Source organism: Ambystoma mexicanum, chromosome 1q (genome assembly GCF_040938575.1).
Source record: "Ambystoma mexicanum isolate Mex_15411 chromosome 1q, UKY_AmexF1_1, whole genome shotgun sequence".
Classification (NCBI taxonomy): Eukaryota; Metazoa; Chordata; class Amphibia; order Caudata; family Ambystomatidae; genus Ambystoma; species Ambystoma mexicanum.
In genome coordinates this window covers 302,363,281-302,371,162 of record NC_090922.1, presented here as the reverse complement: position 1 = coordinate 302,371,162, position 7,882 = coordinate 302,363,281, and the positions used below count along the sequence as shown (strand labels likewise).

The window sequence follows — 7,882 nt, the reverse complement described above, 5'->3', positions numbered from 1 at the left end:
TTTGCTTTTTATACATTTAGATTACCGTCTTGACAGGGAAGTTGTTTATTCAGTTTGAAGCTCGAAGTCTGTTCCCCACACATCACGTCCGTGAAACAGTTACTTTGCCTTTTCAAGTACACTTCCTGAAGTAGGTTAGTATCTACCTCTTCTTTTTATTTTTTGCAACTACACTGGGGTACCCCCTGTGAAGTACTCACATATACAATTAAGGTGTCAGATTACCTCAGCTTTGCTAGAATCTAGTTAAATTGACTGCAAAGATTGTTTATTGGTCACACTGTCAACTCCCTCTTTGGGAGAGGTGCTTCTTGGTAAATATGTAATTGACCCAGTACATACAATGTATATTGTGGTTCTTTATAAACCAAAGGATTTCATGTATTTTAATATAATGAATGGATCGTGCCGTTACCCTAGTACATGCTTTGTGAACGTTTTAATCTATGAGTATTTACTAGTCAAAATACCTGACATACGTTTTGTTCATTTTATTTCTCTTACAGTTTGCAATTCACTTGGTTCTAGAAGAAGGGACAGGATCCCGAAACGCGTCAGCCATTTTTTAGTTGTAATTGTATATATACTTGATTTACATTGTTCTAAACAAATTAGTATATTGTATATCATTTGACATTTATTTTTGGTCTCAGCATCAGAAGATTTATTGATGTATATCATTTTTTCAAGAAAACGGTTTTTCACCATTAAATTCTTCAATTTGAAACGCCTTGTAGCTTTGGAATTATATGACTAATTATTTACATTACTGTATACCTATGCTTGACTTTAGATTTATTATTAACCGTTAATACACGGGATACTAATAGTGTGCAGGGGACGGGAGGGCTCCTACCTATGGATCCTCTTTTTCTTCTCAGTACGGATAGGTACTTGTGATCCTGTGCCAGGATTACGTTTCCTCCCCCGCACCTTAAAAGGTTACTTAAAACTATTTATAGTCTCTTTTTCATAATATTCTTTATACAGGTGTGTGCATCTACAACCCCTTTCACGGTTCATTTCCAAACTATATGCAGAGTTGCTCATACTTAAAGGGCATGGCAGAGAGATCTGGGAGTGAAATGGATTAAAGAGAAGGGGTAAAAACTCTGGACGAGGGCAGCGTCATCTTCCACCTGCACGCAGCACACACAATGTTTGAAAATAATGTTTCGATGGGATCAGCTCCCAGAGGCCTTAAAGCAAGTGGTGCGAGAGGAAACAGGTTTGTGCTGGGGGATGGGGAGACGTGGATACATTCCTGTAAATGTACTGGCAATGCACAATGCTGCAAACGTGTTGGGTGCATATAGTTGTTGAGATCAGCAAAAGGAGTGGTGATTTACTTTCCAAAGATCTGGGGATCTGTTTATTGAGTGCCTGAAAGGCGAGGGTATTTCCCCTAACAAAGAGATATAGCAAGGTCCTTCCTAAAGGATTATTGGCGACCTGGTTGGTGAATGGGGGATCTGTGGAAATCTGGATGGGTACCTGAATTAATCGATTGGTATGACAATATGTGGGTGTTACTTATCAATAAAAACGATGGTATGCAATGCATTGGAAGTTAGCAACATTCTTCCAGATATGGGGCTGCTTCCTTGAATTTCTGAAATGACATAACAAAGACTGTGCATGCCCGAGTCGCTTAAGAGCCTTGGGATTGGTGGACTTTTGAGCCCTGTGGATATGACTCACACACTGAATTGTCCCTCTGGCTGCCTGAATAAAGGAGGTTGTGTTGGTTTTATTTGCATGTGTGAGCCTTACTGTTAAGGAATGAAAGCAGAGACAAGCTGCTCATGTTGGCTATTATGCATTACCTTCTATGTTGTCCTTGTTTCTCTGTTCCTGCTTTGTGAACCGATCTTGTTTGACTAAATTGTAAGGGGTGGGGCGATGGGGTTAGGGCAAAGCAGGTGCTCGTGATAAACATTTACATAATTATATGTATATCATAGTTTTATGGCATTGATATTTTAACTGTGCCCTTGAAAAATAATAAAAAGATAATAATACAAACAAAACTACAACTGTGGTGTAGCCAAAACAAATGTAGAGCTGCCAGCCACATTTAGGGGTGAGGGGACAAACTGGGGTGCCTAGAAAGCACCCTTGCCCTACTAACTACTGCCCTACTAACTATAACGACTACTATGGCAGCACATCAAAAAACGGTTTGTCTTGGCATGGGGTTTCAGTAGAAGTCCAGAAGTCCACCTGACCACAAAAAGGAAGTCCATAAAGCATGGAATCAAGAAAAATGTTCAGGAGATTCACAAACCCAGGCAAAAGATACAATGGGATTGCACCCTAACAACACAAGTGCTACCACCAGAATGGAATGATGTCACTCTCACGCATGGAGATTGGGAGACGATAGATGTGGTGTTTAAACAACTCAGGGTTTCTTGCCATTTCTATGTATCAATCTATCATGTGGTTTGCTGCATTCAAGCCAGAGTTGGAAATGTGTTGCCACTGAAATGTAGATGTTGGCTTGTAATCTAAGATTGATATGTGATTTAATGTGTCTGGCTACAAGGCTTGAGTATTGCTTGTTAAATCCTTAATATAAGTGACACATTCATATTGAACTTGACATTTTTATATGAATATTGCTATTCATATTTGATATTTAATTGAACTATTTTAAAATAAATATCCCTAAATGCCAAACTTGTTCCATTACATGCTAGCCGCTTTAGTTTTTCCGATCTCATCTACTAGCAAAACCGTTCCCTCCAATGGGAAAGAGTCTACGATATTATCAGTTCCTTGCAGTTGGACCTCGGTAGATTGTTCAAGCAGAGATGCTGTGGTTTCATTGTATACAAATCAGAACATTACATTTCACGTGGATTTTTGGGAACCAGTTGGGTTATACCTTCAAACAACTGATACTCCCAAGCGTTGACAATGTATATTAACTTTCAAACGTATTTTATCAGAATTATGTAATATTCTTATCTGTATATTGACATTACTTTAACTAACTATTCTTATGTTCACTTAGTGTAAGCATTTGTTAGCCGTTTGTATTGACTCATTTCTAAATTGTATGTTTTCAATGTATTCATTTTTATAACTTCTGTGGAGTATTCTTTTTTGCTGTTTTATAGTTAATACCAAAAATAAAGGTTGAAATGAAAAAAAGAAGTGATACATCTGGTCATATTACATACCATCCAGTTCTCTTTCCACATCAAGTTGTTATGCCGTAGCTAAAGTATTGTATCTATTTTATTAAGGGAGCAATGTATTTTGATCGAAACCACACGATGCAGGGTTACCCTTCAAGATATCCCTTACCTAGGAGGGAATGATAATGAGTGCCTGACCAGTTAATGTTAGGAATTTGAAGAGGGATGGGTTTCTCTGCGAGCCAATCAGCATGAAGCCAATGATGGAAAGTGTGAGAAGAGCAGGAGGGATAGTAGAATTGAATATAAAACCATCTCACTCACACACAAATGCCTAGCTAACCAAGCACCCAGATACCTATCCGACAATCTCAATCACCACACCCCAGCGCGCCCTACCAGATCAGCTCAAACACATTGCTTAAATATCCCAAGATTTAAGCTCCAAAAAGCAGGGGGCTCCAGCTTCCCCGTGCTTGCCTCCAAACTTTGGAATTCACTTCCTCTCGAGCTGAGATCAGAACCTTCCTTTCACAGATTTAGACACAACACCAAAACTTGGCTTCTATCCAAAGAAACGTAAACTGCCTAGCCCTACCTTACTAGCATGCACCAAGACTGTAAATTTGTAAATATGTAATCGGTTTGTACATTTCTGTTGTATTATTCTTTTGTATTCATCGCAAGCGCCTGGATGCCCTAGGGCCAGGCGGCGCTATACAAATAATAAACTAAACTAAAGTAAACTATAGTATGGGGTGTTTGCTACAAAGCTGAGTATTTTGTCAAGTGGGTACAATGAATCCACAAAGGCAGTTTACCCATCACCTAGAAAGTGCCTGGGGGAAAAGTACCAAGGCGTCCAGAGCTCCCACTCATCAGGCTGGAATAGCGTTCTGCAAACTCCTTGATTGCTTAGCCCATATGACCATGCCTTGCTCTAGTATCAATATTGAGCACAGGCGGCCAGGAGAAGGGAGATTGGTCAAGGGGATCCTCTTTGCCTTTTCGCATAGCTCGTCTAATAGGTCCCCCAGCCTGCCCCTGATTTGTTTTTCATGTCTGTGGTGTTGCCACTACTGAGGCCGGAACAGGTGAGTACTACAGACACATCAAGTGCTTGTCAATCTTGATCTGCCGCTGCATACTTCTTCTCTATCTCATACCCATTCTCTGGATTAATACCAAATACCCAAAGTTTCTAGTGCAGCTGCCTACTCTCACCATCTGAATCCAAACCTCTTTCCATAACAATTCCACCCGGCTCTTCGTGCCCTCTGCCAGCTTGTACGCCTGCTCATGCGTGTAGATTGTATTTTGTTAGAGATCTGGTTGTGTGGTTCCACCAACCTCATAATACCTATGGGACCTCCCATCAAATACAAAGGATGGTGGCATTTCCCACTACTTCGGAATAACCATCTTTAATAAACGTGTCTAATTGTGTACACAAAGTCTGAGCAAGCCGACGATCCATTTCTTGCCTCCCACCAGGATTTAGTGGTTCGAAAGCATGGGAAGGCTCACTAGACTGGGTTTGAGCTTGTTTTGCCTACGTCCACTGCAGGGTGGTCCTTGCCCCACCCACTTTTCTGTTTCCCTTGGTCCCAGGACTGCTCAAAGCTCTCAATCTACATAGCCATGCTTTGCCGGTCACTCTTGATCTATGGGCTTCCAAGGCCCTCATTTCTTTCCCTTACACCAAAGGGATTTGCCCCACCCAACAGCTGCTAGTCCCCCTCAAGCAAGTCTGCCCACATCATCTACTCTTTTCTTGTGGGAAGCCTGGAGACTAATTAGGGTTCCCTTGCAGAACTGTATTAGCTCATTTTAGACACATACACCATGCATACAAATAAGATAAATCATACGTGTACAAATTAAAACAATAGTGTAAATGGCTAAAAATATTCACATCGCAGTCGAGATGCCAAAGCCATAGGAAAAACACATATATACAGCATACATGATCAGATACAAATAGACAATATTCAGAAACACAATATGTCAGTCATATAATGATTTAAAATGATAAAACAGAATCTAGATAATATTCTTCTATGTTACTAACACAATATAAGATGTGTGTCTTCCTCAAGCAGCTACTAAAAGTTTAGAAACAGCACGTTGGATTAAAATCGAAGACCACTCCATGCAAAACTGATTGCAGCAGCTAATCTTCTGATGTTACACAACACGGAAAAATAGGCCACCAACTCAACTTAGTTATAACGACAGCCACCCCAAGTGTTAACACAATCAAAAGACAACAAGGGGCCTGAGGTGGCTGCCCATTTGGTAGACTTGTCACTCAATTTGGTTTCTTAAACACATTTTTGTGAAAGTCGAATAGAAATTCAATTAAACTCACACGTTAAATAGAAGTCAAGTTATTTTACTAAGAACATAAATTTAAGAAAACATACATACGTAGAAACATCATTGTGTAAGATATAGGGAAAAAATTGAAAACAAAATAACTTGAAATAGGTAAGTTTGAACATGATTCGATATATTGCTGACAAAGGCAGCACAAATGGCAAGCTTCCCTGTGCACTCCCAACACCAGTGAACCAACCCTGCGAGAAAAATAATATGGCAAATGAAAGAACCCCCAAACAACTAATCCGAAAAAGAAGAAACTACGACATTTAAGTGCCCAGGGCATCTGCGGGAAAAAAAAACCTATAGTCATGTCACAGCATTGACTGTTGCATCCAAAACAGGCTGCTATGCAGGTTGATAAAGATTTATATTTAAATCGTATGTTACACTGCGCGAAAATCCTAATCAACCAGGCTCTACACAAATGTTGTGAAAGGGCAAAGGAGAAGGAAACACACTTTATCCTTTCATATTCTGCTTTTATTGTTAGGTTTTATTTTGTGGGTAGGGTATTCAGCCTGAGGTTACCCTCTATCATATGAAAATTGATTCGAACTCATTCTTTGTGCTTCAGGATACATGATCTGAATCAGGTACATGTGCTTGGTCCCGGGAAACAACAGATTCATTTGTAGTGATTGCCATATTCATCCTCCCATAGACTTCCCCCGTATTTTTGCCACTTCACGCTGCGATTGCCTGTTACAATGATAGACCGGTCTATGGGGATAAAGAAGTTGTGGCAGACAAATTCGCCTTTATTCCCAGGCTGTTCGAAAAAAATGGAGATGTAGAGGTTGCCCTCACCGGCTATCTTGACAAAATCATTTGGTGGGAGGTGTACGGAACGAATCCGTGTATCTCGACGCAAGGTCACCTTGACGTTGTTCCCACCTTTGGAGTGAGCCTCTGCCGCAGATGCTGGTATCTTTCCTCCTGCTTCTGAGAACGCTTCATAAATAATTTCATCAATGACCACCTTATCTGTGCTATAAAACACACAGAGGTCCCTGCCCGTAGCATTGGCGACATGGGTGTTTGAACGTGCAACCTCGTTGCCCATACTCTCCCCCTGGTATGTTTGATGGAGCTCTGGGAAGACTGTGGCACGGTGTTAGTCAATATCTGCGTTGAGGGGGGTTCATCAACTGCAGCTGCAAAAGGAGAACTGAAGTTAGCAGCACATCATGAAACACACATTCACCCAAATCTACAATGCACTTTCCTCAGCAGGGACAACATGATGCAATCACTTTTTGATTTCTTCTTCAATTAATGTAAGTCGACAGAGCAAAAAAATGGTTTCCCATTAAAAACTGCTTCTGATGGTAAACAAGACACACAGGTCAAATTATGAGTTAACCACTACTGCGCATTTAAGAGATTGATATGATTTAGTCCAAAGTATGATATACATTTCAGATACAGTGAATGTTTCATACCACATAATGAGCTTTAAGAGCACCGCCGCGCAGAAAAGGGTGGTGGTAAAGTGACATCAATTACATTACCGTACCAATGTACTACAAGTTTTGGTGGTAAGGTGTAGGATGCACCTCCAGAGAAAAGCTGGAGCTGAATCATCCACCTTACTGCCAACAATTGCCTGATATACTGTGCAAAATTACAGCTCATAGTAAATCTACCGAAAATCCCCATGGAGTCCTACGGACTACACAAATGGTGATTTACACTGCCATACCAATAGTGTGAATCCTGTGGTAATGCCAGTGGACCATGTAGCGGGAACAGTAAATGGTTGTGGTGGTAATTCATCAGATTTACTGCCAAGGTACTGGCAAACACGCAATGAGACACAATGGGCCTCATTACGAGTTTTCCGGTCCGGAAACAATGGTGCCGGTAAGGTCATCAGAGTTTGACCCTTACAGGCGCATCGGCCACTATAGGCAGACTCTTCATGGAAACGCTGGCACCGTTAGCAACGGTGCCGGCGCTTCTGAGTCCCCACTCCCATGCAGTCCTATGGAACTCCACGTGAATGGGGACTAACATTTTAATGGCGCCTGACTTCCCAGGCCGCCGGACTTGCAATATCCCTTTGGCACCGGGAAGTCAGGCGCTGGTAAAATGTTTTGAGTTTGGCGGCAACCTGCCGAAAGCGCCGGCAGGGTTACCGCTGGACTCATAATGAGGCCCAATGACTTTTTGCACTATTTGGGCTTAACTGTGGTTGGAAGTTCATGATATGATTAGTCGTTTATAACACGCCTGTACAAAAGTGTTTCTAGGCGCAACATAAATGCTGTGTCTGGTACCCCACAGTTTATAGGACATTGCACTAGGTCTAGAAAGAACTAAAGAGGCATGCCCGCAGCCTGGTTGATGAC

The 7,882-nt window shown here is 41.3% G+C and overlaps 1 long non-coding RNA gene across 1 annotated transcript in view; it reads right to left on the bottom strand.

The window, feature by feature from the left end:
* Positions 1-5,525: 5,525 nt before the first annotated feature.
* Positions 5,526-7,882, bottom strand: part of LOC138527613 (uncharacterized) — a 28,305-nt gene continuing 25,948 nt past the window's right edge. The window contains exon 2 of the long non-coding RNA XR_011283958.1: positions 5,526-6,685. This is a non-coding gene — a long non-coding RNA (uncharacterized lncRNA). The remainder of the gene's footprint in view (positions 6,686-7,882) is intronic.